At 38.8% G+C, this 12043-nt stretch overlaps 1 protein-coding gene across 4 annotated transcripts in view; it reads right to left on the minus strand.

Moving 5' to 3' along the window:
- The window catches only part of CSMD3 (CUB and Sushi multiple domains 3), a 613333-nt gene that overhangs the window by 317142 nt on the left and 284148 nt on the right, over nucleotides 1-12043 (minus strand). The gene's annotated exons all lie outside the window — the stretch shown is intronic.

Below are 12043 nucleotides of genomic sequence, written 5' to 3' on the forward strand. Positions count from 1 at the left end.
AGGGAAGGGAAGGGAAGGGAAGGGAAGGGAAGGGAAGGGAAGGGAAGGGAAGGGAAGGGAAAGCACATTGTTTCCACCCATGAATTAATCATGGTAACTCTGTCTTTAGTTCCTCAAAATTTCATATAGATAAAAATGACAGAATACTTATACATAGTAATTTTAATACTGTAATAAATTGTCTTCTATTACAGTTATAATTGAGAGCTGAGAGCATTTGTGTTTAAAGATGTGGATGCCATTATGATGGATTATTATCATGTCCTTGAAAGCTCATATTACTTTGTTACACTGGGGTTCTGGGAATTGAAGAACGATATGTTTCTATGAGCAAAAGCCAGTACAGGCAAGTGGAAAACTGATGTATGTTCCAAGGACTGCAATTTGTTCCAAAGGAAGGAGAAACACTTTCCTTTACAGGTGTAAATGATGGTATAAGTACCCTGAGGAACAGCCAGTGTGGCACATTCACATATACAAATGAATGTGTGTACATGTATATATGTGTGTCATACCCCAGGGACTGTAGTCAAGTACAGAGAGTTAAGAGAGGGCAGATGGAAAGGACATGGAAAATTGTGTAGGCAAGCAGCTGATTTGCTCTAATTGAGTAAAGAGGAGAAAACCACACATAAATCTTCTTAATGTTCTTAGTTTAAAAAAATATTCTGTACATTGTGTGCTGTTCTAGCCACAAAATTTGTAAGACTAGACATAAGAATTTAAACTGAAATCCATAACTAAATTTAAGGGTGACACATATTCAGTACTTGAAAAACCAACCAACAAAAAACAAAAACAAAAAACCCCCAAACCAACCAAACAAAAAAGCCATCATTTTTGGTCCACTTTTAAATTCTGTGCAATTAGATGTGCAGTTACATCAGAACAGAACAGACTCCACAATAAAACATGGGTAAATAATGTAAGTTGAATTCAACTTGAAAGTATATTTCACTTATTAACAGTGAAATATATTTTGAAATAACATTGTAGCAAAACCATCAATACTATATTCATAACAAGAAGAAAACCGAGATAGCGAAAGAATTGTATAACTAATTCATGATCAGAAATCTTAATCCTGTTTTCCATTAAACACACGAAGAAATCTAATCTCATTATCAGATTTTTTTTTTGGTAAGTGCAACAGTGATATTTTTTTAAATTAATATCCTAGATATTTTATATTAGTTGAGTGCCACTAAATTGATACAAGCCATCTTTCTTTTTGCAATTTAAGTATTTGTCTATATAAGTTGTGTTAGAAAGGTAAAACAAGTTTTCTTTAGCACACTCAACATTATCCCATGCGATGTGTATTTCATCAGAGAAGACCGAGGTTAAGGAAAATATAAGTTTTAAGATATGTTTTTTTAAATCAGGAATGACAAAAAATGGTTTTCTTTATTTCACTGCAGAAATGTAAGATTTTTGTCATTCTTTTTTAACAATGCTCACAAATAAAAAGTAAGAGAACTTCCTGAAAAACATCTGTCTCATTAAGGAATACTGTGGAACAAGAAAAAATAAACAAATTTAATTTTCTTGTTCAAATAATAGGCTTCAGCTTCAATCTTTCCACTAGTCTCTAGGGAATCCCCAAATTATTGATGATTCTGTTGTAATCTGGCTGCTCTGATAAAATCTCTCACTTTTCTACACTCTGAAATTCTTTTCTGAGATAAAGTGAGCTTTTTTTTTACTTTTAATCAAAAGAGATGTACATTAAAAAAAAAAAGTTTCTAACTTGTTTCTTCTCCATTAGTAGTTTTCAGAAAAGGATGTTTAATTACAAGATTTTTGTCTCTCTCTCTTTGTAAGTCACCTAAAACTGTGATAATGAGATAGGTAAGACACTGAAAATGGTAGTTCTATAAAGCCACATGAGCATAGATTAGTCTACATTTGCCTTGTATCAGATTCTGGGAAACAGTCACAGTTTTAAGACAATAAGAAGCAGTGATGTCATTAATAACTTCAAAAATTTAAGACTATATAAAAAAATAAAATATAGCAACTGGCTATAAGAAATTTGAAATATTTACATTTGATAATCTTATTCTTGTGGGTGTATTACCAGGATTTCTTCTTAGAAGTTTTTGATTCAACAGAAAATTAGAAAATGCTTCATCTTTGCGCAAAATTGACACTAGTAAATCAAAATCAGAAACAGCAATCACCAAATAGAAGCATATTTTCTGTATAGTAAAAAGTAAAATATTATTCCTTGAGGCAGGAAATCATTTTGTTTACCATGCATACCCCTGCTGGAAGAGGGTTAAAACCAGTTGCTAATGGCTACTCGACTCTATAGTATCAAAGAAGTATTTCATAACTCCAGGTCATTAAAAGGTAAACAAGCTGTATGTACCAGTTAATACACAACCCATTTCAAATTTAGGCTTAACATAACCTAACATGATTTACAGCACTAACTTTGGAAGTGGTAAATTAAACTTGCCATTTATTTAACAAATATGCTTGTCAGCTGATATTGAAGACATTTAATTTTAAGGGAATTTTCAAAAATAGAGCAAAGTAACATAGAAACAGCAGAGCTGTCAATATTCAACATGCAAGAGACAAGAAACTAATTTACTAAATATGTAGTGTACAAGGATTTATATGTTTCTACTGTAAAAATAAACCTTGTATACTTTATGGAAATTCATCTTTGACATGCAAAGTACACACACAATTTACAATACAAAACGTACTTGAAGTCCTTCTAAATATGCCAACAAGCAAGAAAATAAGTAGTCTTAGGGCTATGTTTTCAGAGTCTTTGTTTTACAACATCAGCTTCAGTTTGATCACACTCAAAGTCAGTCAGACTTGCAGTGCTTATTAAATTTTAGAATGCTGAAAATGTGTTTTGCTGATATCAGCATTTAAAGTTGATGATGCTGGAACCTTTTAAAATAAAAACTGAAATTTAGGTGAGTAAATAACTTAAAACTTTTTAATAAACTTTCCAAAAATTCTGCTTTTACCAGTTATCTGACAGTGTCTTCCTTCATTTTTCTGAAAAATCTATAAATGGAAAACCAAGTTGGATGGCATCCTTGAATCAGTTTAACATTAGAGTAAAACCTGAGGGTAATTCTACTTTTTAGTTTGTTGTTCATAAGAATAAACACTTCAGAGAAAGCTGTGATGATTTATTAGTATATTCTACATATTTTTAAATCAGACTAGCATTACTAAAGTGTGCTATTGATCTGGTTAGTAGATGCATAGTAATCAGAATCACAGGGGCAAGTAGTTTTCTTGATCTATATATTCCAGTAAAGTCTTTTTTTCCAGTTTCCCAGAGCAAGATTAAAGCATTAATAAAAATGAAATAAGATCCATGGGTTTTATTGATGCATATAAAGAGTGATCATGCTATAATATATTTATGTATTTATTGCATTTATCCACTGACCCACAATCTCATTCAAAGCTGAATAGAAAAAATGAGGGATCAGAAAACATTTTCAAATGACAAGGGAACATCAGGGAACAACACTACGAACAAAAATATTTCACCAGTGATGTGTCTGAGCTACATGATTCTGGATAAAAGGATTATACTATAAAAAGTGGGTTCTGGAAGGCACAAGAAGCAAATTTCAAAGATTCCATCTCAGGCACTTTGCCACCATTCTTGATCTATTATTTTACACATAATGAGTTGACTAATGATACCAGATACGTATCTCTATGACTTCAGAATTGAGAAGAATATCTTAAAATTAGTCAATATAATAATTACAATAATTTTCTTTTTTAGAAAAAGATATTCAGTAGTCCATAAAAGTTTTGTGCCTTTATAGTAGCATTTGTGATAAATCCAGCAGGTATTTATACATCAGCTACAATTGTTCTGATACAAGCTAATAATATCTTGAATTTTGTTTCAGAGGATATTATTAACTATGTCCCTATGCACTACTGCGAGGAAAAAGGAATCTTTTATTTTCTCTTCCTCCATATACACACTATATAAGAAACCAAAGTATTTGCAATAAAATATGCTGACCTGTGCACTCTTTATTCTCTACAAAAAAATACAAAAGTAGATAAACAGAAGGCAACAGTCTCTCTACCTCTGGGTCTGCTCTTGCTATTTATAAACCCAAAAGCAATTAACTTTTAATGTCTGACTTAAATTGAAGTTATAAAACCAGAAGAAAATAGTAATAAAAGGCAGTAACACTAATAATAATCATCCAGTCTTTACAGAAAAAAAAAAAAAGTCCTATTTAAAAAATAACTTTCTGAAAATTATAATTATGTACTTCGGTCTCCAATTACTTTGTAAGAACTTTTTCAAAGGAATCATTGGGGCAGAGATCTAATTTCTAACAAATTTCAGTAGGTGTACCTTCTTTCTGTGCCTTGGAATATATCCTTTAGAAGCCCCTCTTTGGGCAAAACTCCAGCTCAGAAGTAAAATGGAAAAAGATTTTATTGAATAGTTAATGACTACCTTGAGAACTTCCTACAGCTTTCCAGAGAGAACGTGCTCAAAAGGATGTGTTCCAGACAACAGGTTTTCCAAACAGTTGCTCAACATGTGTATCTAGTTCCTGATAAAATTAGCTCCCTCAAGATTTTTCAAAGAAAGTAGTGTTCCAGGCAAAGTACTCAACTTTTAAAAATTTCAAAACATACAAAGCAGAATGGTGTGCAACAGAGGCAAGTATATGTTCTTCAGAACTGCTGAAGGGAAAGTGTAAAGATACCAAGTTGCATGTACTTCTATATGTGCATCCGTTATCCTGAATTTTCCAATGCAAATGTAACTCTAACAAAATTTTCAGATGTATAGTAACATTTTCACTCCATAAAATGGGACATTCTACCTGTAAAATAATGATGAAGTTTCTAAAGGTGTTATGAATCTTTTCTCCTTACAAGAGTAGTTAAGTATAAGCTAAGATACAGCTTAAATGAGCTATATATTATATAATATTAAGAAATGAATATGAATTAAAACATCCTTCCATGAATTTAACATCTAAGAACTGTTGTGTAACATAAGAATAGTTTAATTGGTTCTTTTGTAGTTACATATTATATGAACAAAACATAATCCAAACTGAAACAGCCTAAATCGTAAGCACCTCTGTCCCTTCAAATTTAATTAAATCTTTGAGTGTCAGACTGCATGAAAAAGGTTGGAAGGGGGGGGGGAAGAAGAAAGGTGGGGGGGAGAAAGACAGAAGAAAACCTGGAGGTTCACAGAACATTAGAGAAAAAAAAGCTGCCAGATAAATGCTCATTATTATTACACGTGATATATGCTCACCAGTTGAAAAGGATAGTCACTTTATTGTTGACTCCCTTTCTTGGAAATTCATCATATTTAAGTGTAGACATCTACAGTGAAAACAGCTGTATTTGATGTAGGCTTCTTCAAAAACAGTGAAAAAACCTGTCAAGAGTGTAATCTATTTCATCAAAAGGTAGATAATTCACACTAGATCAAACAGGTAAGAAGTACCTATTTGTTATTTGTCTTGTCTATAAAGTGAGATTAGGCATTTATACATGGATATCTATGCTGAGGGCAACTGAAATGTACTTAAGTCACATAAATTTATTATATTATTATATCATTTTGAATCCTTTAATTTGGAGCAGTTATAGTTAAAAACAAATGGATAGTCCTCCCTTGTCCTGAGAACAAATGCATGTTAAATTAGCAGCATAGAGATTTTTTTATTTTTCTGTTATAGTTTTCTGTTTGTATATAAGTATGACTTATATTTTGTTGACTTGAATTCACTATAGGAGTTTCTGAGATTAATTATTCAGAGCAATACAGGATTCTACAATAATTTCAATATTTCCCCAAAGGGAAATGAATGAGTGCAAATAAATCATTAACCAAACACATTGTCTTTTACTGAAGTTTCTGTTTATCATGTTCCCAACAATAAAAATTGTTAGATAACTTTTATCTTGGGAGACAGAATATTAACCTCTAGGCAATTATTTCAGATTGGATTTTCCATTTTTTTCTCACATTAAATATCTTAATATTTGCAAATGCTGTCACATTCTACTTATAAAAATTACTAGCAGTTGTACTTAAAATTAAGTTACTTTCACTTATTTTTATTAAGCTACTAGAAAAAAAAGATAAAACTTTTGATCTAGACATTGAAGGAAACAACTGGTTAGTAACTAAATTTAAGATGGTATACGAATAGCATTTGTACCTAGAAGATAGCAAGAGAAGAAATGTTAGAACTTGAAAATTCTTGGCACCTTTCTAGTTCCAGGACACTGGTTATTGGTCTACCATTTCTGCAGACATTATCTGGCAAAATCTCATGGTATGAATGATCCAAACATACTAGCAACAGCAAGAAATCCACCTCACTGAAAAAGATTCACAAGATGCCTATTTTCTCCATTTTTCACTGTTTACTCTAGCAAGAAAAAAGCTACCCAAAGACTGCTAATGATCTCTGGTTGCCTTTGTCACTGGTAGAAGTGAAACTAGGCAAGGAGAAGAAAACACATCCTGTTTGCATCTGAGTGTCCTCATATGCCCTCAGGATGGTTATTTGCTTTTTTGCTGAGAATATTTGACTACTTCCCAGAAAGTAAATGATGTGCATTTATATCTGATGGTACAAGCTAATGAAATACTGCTGTCTGATTGATTGGCTTTACCTCCATAATCTTCCATAGAACTGCAGGTTCCTTCATCAAAATAATTGTGTTATCATACATCTGATTACAGAAGAATAGTTTCAGCAGGAAAATATATTGAATCAATCATTTATTGTAAGACTTAGTTATCATTTTATTTAAATTATTTATACTAGGTATAATATTATTTAATATTACTGCTACCATGGTGCAGCTAATCCTGGAAAAAATTCCTGGAAAATTAAGGACAAGAAAATCATCAGGAGTAGTCAGCATGGCTTTACCAAGGGGAAGTCATGCTTGACAAACTTTGATAGACTTCTATGATTAAATGACTCCCCTGGTAGACCAGAGAAAAGCAGTGGATATTGTCTCCCTGGGCCTCATGTAGGCCTTTGGCATCGTCAAGATATTAACAGACAAGCCGTTAATGGGTGGCTGAGCAGACAGTGAGGTGGACTGAAAACTGGATGAAAGTCTGGGCAGAGAGGATGGTTATCAGTGGCACAAAGTCTAGTCAGATGCCAGTAACTAGTGGTGTATCTCAGGGGTCAACAATGGGACAAGTCTTCTTTAATATCTTTATTGGTTATCTGGATGACAGGGCAGAGCATACTCTCAGCAAGTTTGCCACAAGAGCAAGAAGAGAGTAGTGGTTAATATGCCAGAGGGTCATGCTGCCATGAAGAGGGACATCAATGGTCTGGAGAAATGGACCATTAAGAACCTCACAAAGTTCAACAAAGGGAAGCGCAAAGTCAAGTCTCTGGGCAGGAACTACCCCACATACCAATACCTATTCCGGGTCATCCAGCTGGAAAGCTGCTTTGCAGAATTGTATGTGGGGGTTCTTGTGGACACCAGGTTGAACATCAGCCAGCAATGTGCCCTTGTTGCAAAGAAGGCAAATACTATTCTCAGCTGCATTGCCATCAATATATTTTGCTACTTTCAAAGGAATATTTTAGGAAAACTCTAAAATGTTTTTGTGCAGGAAAAAGATCAACTAATCTGCAAAACCACAATGAAAAGATCATGCTCATCCTTCCCTCACAAAACTAATCTCAGTGTCAGAGTTTACAAAGAGAAAAAAATTACTATTCTCAAATAGCAAGATGATTGCAATCATATGAAAGGACTTGCCCCTGCTCCAGTTCTTCCTTTCAGTAGTTACCCAGAAAGGATATCCTTGCATCCAACATAGAAATCAGCCCTTTTTAATCCCACAGAGAGTAAGCCATCTGTTCCAAAAGAAAGCAGAGGTCACTAAGTGATGTCAGCCTCGCCTGATGGGCAGCTACACATCCTGAAAGGGACAGAAACACAGGAATCACACTGTGCCTTAGGTCTCAGTGCAAACCTTCAGTTTGTACTCTGAACGTGTCTTGGGTTTACATGGTAAAGTTTTGGGAGCAGAGGCACTGCAGGGTGAGAGGAAGGGGCTGATTTAGATTTTAACTATTCTTATTTTAACTATTCTAATTTTTTTGGCAGTAAATTTAATTAATTTCTCCAAGTTGAGTCTGCTTTGCATACTAGAATAACTAGTGAGTGATCTCTCTGTCCATATCTTCACCTGTGAGCTTCTCCTTCATATTTTCTGCACCTGTCCTGTTGAGGAGGGAGCATTATAGAACAGCCTAGTGGGCTGTAGAGGGATTCCTTGTGGAACGGGGGCATATGATACCCCAGGACAGTCTGGCCAACCCAGGGCTGCTGAGGAAGAGCCCCTGAACTGGCCTCAGGCTGCAGACAGGCCTGGAAGACACCTGGCAGCAGGCAGCCTTGAAAATCCTTGGCAAAGTTATACACTGGTCGGCTCCCCCGCTGCTTAGAGGCCATCTCGTGGGAATAGGGCGTGAATCTTTGCAAAGTAGATATAAGTTAGTGAAAGTAAACAATAAAGCAGAGAACGATACTCAAATTGTATTGGTGTTTGTGTCATTACTCTGGCTGGCTCCCCTGCACTCGGGACCCCCCCCGCTAAACCTGGTGCCCAAACAGGGACCCGAGTGATTTTTTTCACTTAAATGTGGTGTGTTTTTCGCTTAAATGTGGTTTCGCTTGAATGCGGCAAGACTGCCAATCATCACATCGGTGTTGGAGCCTGGGGAGCCGGAGCGGGAAGGGTCTCAAAGCCGAGTGAAGCTGGAGACCGGAGCTCGCGCGGCCGAGTGAGTCCCTGCAGGTAAGAAGCTATGGAGTACAAGGCAGGAACTCGCCTCCTAGCTAGTATCCTCTCTAAGAGAGGTGAGACTGTAAAAGATCGAGATCTTTATACCCTAATTACGCGGGCCCGGGAACAAGGATTTTTGAAATGCACTTCGCTTTTGTTTTCAACCGAAGCATGGTGGGAAGTTGGGAACAAACTGTGGCTGTCCACGATTGAGGGTGGAAAGGAAGGTAAAGAAGCTAAAGCTCTTGGATTAACTTGGAGAGCCGTGACTAACACCCTTGCAGAAATGAAAGCAGAGAGGAAGGTGACCACGGTGGCCATGGAAGCCCTGGGGGGTGGCGGCCCCAGACAGGAAAGAGATGGGGGTCTTACAGAGCGGCAGCCAGAGACCAGGGCAGAGTCCAGGGTTGTGTGATTCTTTGGGCTGACTGTGGGTAGACTGATGAGGGGAACAGCAGCACCCGTCCGCTCGCTGTGGGAGCTGCTGGACCCGGCGGGGAAGGAAGTTACCCCTCAGAAGTCTGAGGGAGAAATGGCTGCAAAGGCGGAAGTGCAGGTTCCCGACCCTGGGGGCGGGGTGCAGACGAGCAGAGGAGAAAAGAGCGGTCCTAGCTCCCGGCCGAAAATGGCAGCGCGCCACCTCCCTCTGCCGGACAGCGGATCATCGTCCGACAGTGAAGCAGCCTCTACGGCTTTGTCGCCTGCAGAGACAGAGCCAGCCAGGGCTGCCAGGGGTCAGCCCCAAGAGGAGGAAAACCACCGAGAGATGATGCGTGAAGTAATCAAGAAGCTTTCTGAATTGTCTACGCGTCAGGACATGCTGGAATCTAAGGCTTGCGAAACCATACCATCAGCACCGTGGCGTCCTGTGGACCCACCGGTCAAGATAGCCACCAGAACTCCTACGTTCCCGTCAGGAGAGCCAGGCACAGTGCCTACGGCCCCTCCCTTCCTGCAAGAGGAGGTGCAGCCATCGCCTCCATCAGCCCCAATGGTGAGGATTGACCCATTGCGAAGGAGATGGAATGGAGTTATCTGTGATGCTATCATTGAAGGAGACTCGCACGCCGTAGATGCCCGGGCCTGCCCTGGGGGATACAGGGGGACACTGCAAAGTGGGAACCCCATGACTAGAAGCTCTTGCAGCAAGCAAAGCAAATGGTCACCACACATGGCTTACGGTCCGAAGCTACACAGAGCATCCTGCAGTTTATCTTTACAGCAGATGTCCTGTGTCCTAATGATTGCATCAGCACTGCACAATTGTTGTTAACCCCTTCACAGTTCCTGCTCTGGGAGCTAACGTTAGAAAGTGGGTGGTATACGTGCCCGCCTTGTGCGGACTGTGATCAAAGGCAGAATCAAGGAAGGGAGTTGCGTAAATTCTTGGGTATAGCACCAGACACAGAGGTAGAGTGGGGAATTGTTTTGACTGTCTTGAGACAAGGGCATTGGCGGACATCTTCCATCGGCTGTCCGCCCATTTAGATCAAGTGAAGGCAGTACGGAGCGTGGCAGTGTTAGGGCGAGAGTGTAGCACACAGGTTCGTGTCCCGCGGCAGCATGTGGTGGCCCCTGAGAGCAGGGCAGCGACCAAGCAGCTCTGGGCCTGCAAATATTCTGAGAGGTTTGCTTCTCGTAAGCATCCTAACCGGGTCCCGCACAATGTTGACAGCAATCCAAAAGAGACAACACATGGGGGTCACCCTACCTGATTTAACAGGGCAAGACTCCATGTGTCTGAGCCTGGCCACACCAGGGGACCCATATTGCACCTGTTTAATCAGGGTCCCATATTTTAACCCACAAGACTTCCGAGGCACGAGCTAAACATAACTTCACAGATGCTTGACAAGCTAAGCGCAGATGTTACTAGTGTTAGGCATGCAGTATTACAAAATAGGGCAGCCATTAATTTTCTACTATTAGCCCATGGCCACGGCTGTGAAGATTTCCAGGGTATGTGCTGTATGAATCTTTCTGACCACTCTGTCTCAATTCACAAGCACCTCTCTGACCTCCAGAGGGGCCTGCACAACCTTCGGGAGACAGACGACCCTATTGGAGATTGGCTTAAGGGTCTGGGTATCACCAGATGGCTGCGTAGCTTGGTAGTAGAAGGCTGCCGATTGCTTTTTGTAGTTATATTAGGTTTAATAGTATTTGGGTGTACTTTTTCTTGCATTAAAGCGGGGCTGCGAAAGATCATCGACCAGGTCTGGGTTGCCCAAAAAGAAAACGGGGGATGTGTAGAGGGATTCCTTGTGGAACGGGGGCATATGATACCCCAGGACAGTCTGGCCAACCCAGGGTTGCTGAGGAAGAACCCCTGAACTGGCCTCAGGCTGCAGGCAGGCCTGGAAGACACCTGGCAGCAGGCAGCCTTGAAAATCCTTGGCAAAGTTATACACTGGTCGGCTCCCCCGCTGCTTAGAGGTCGTCTCATGGGAATAGGGCGTGAATCTTTGCAAAGTAGATATAAGTTAGTGAAAGTAAACAATAAAGTGGAGAACGATGCTCAAATCGTATCAGTGTTTGTGTCTTTACTCTGGCTGGCTCCCCTGCACTCAGGACCGCCCCCCCGCTAAACTGGGCATCTGGCAGCCGATATTAACACACCATAGAATGGTACCATGAGCCTTTGAAGGAGTCCCTTCACAGAAAACAGGGAAACAAACAAACAAACTACTACTAGCTCTATTTCCCAGTCTAGTTTCACAAAAAAAGATATATATTGAGCAGAACAATATCCTGTAAAGATCACTCGCAAGAGCAACCAAGTGAACTCAACCATGGAGAAAAGTGACAAGTCTCTGTGCCAAAACATCATCAAACAAAAAAGACTGAAGCATCTCAAATGCTCACAGTGCAAGCACTGGAAATTTTGTATCAAAGTCTCTTATTCATATGCCTATATCTTTTTAAAAGTTCTAGTTTTGGTGTGCACATTCATGGTAAGTAAAATAAGAGGAAATGTTTGCATTCAAAATTGGTGGGAGACATAACTGAGACCCAATTTAGGAACTTATAGAAAGCCAAACAGAACTAAAACTCAAATTTAACATTTAATTTTATCAAAAGTTCTATCAAAAGGTGGAATTAATAGCTGAAATACAGGCAACGGCTAGAATCTAATATTGCTAATGGCTCAAAGAGAAATAATTGCTTTTGTTTCAGCTATTGCAGTAACCACAATCTCAACCATTCCCTATG

The sequence above is a fragment of the Corvus kubaryi genome, unplaced genomic scaffold (genome assembly GCF_017639235.1).
Source record: "Corvus kubaryi isolate FWS band 111438036 unplaced genomic scaffold, C.kubaryi_AGA036_p1.0 37385, whole genome shotgun sequence".
NCBI classification, from domain to species: Eukaryota; Metazoa; Chordata; class Aves; order Passeriformes; family Corvidae; genus Corvus; species Corvus kubaryi.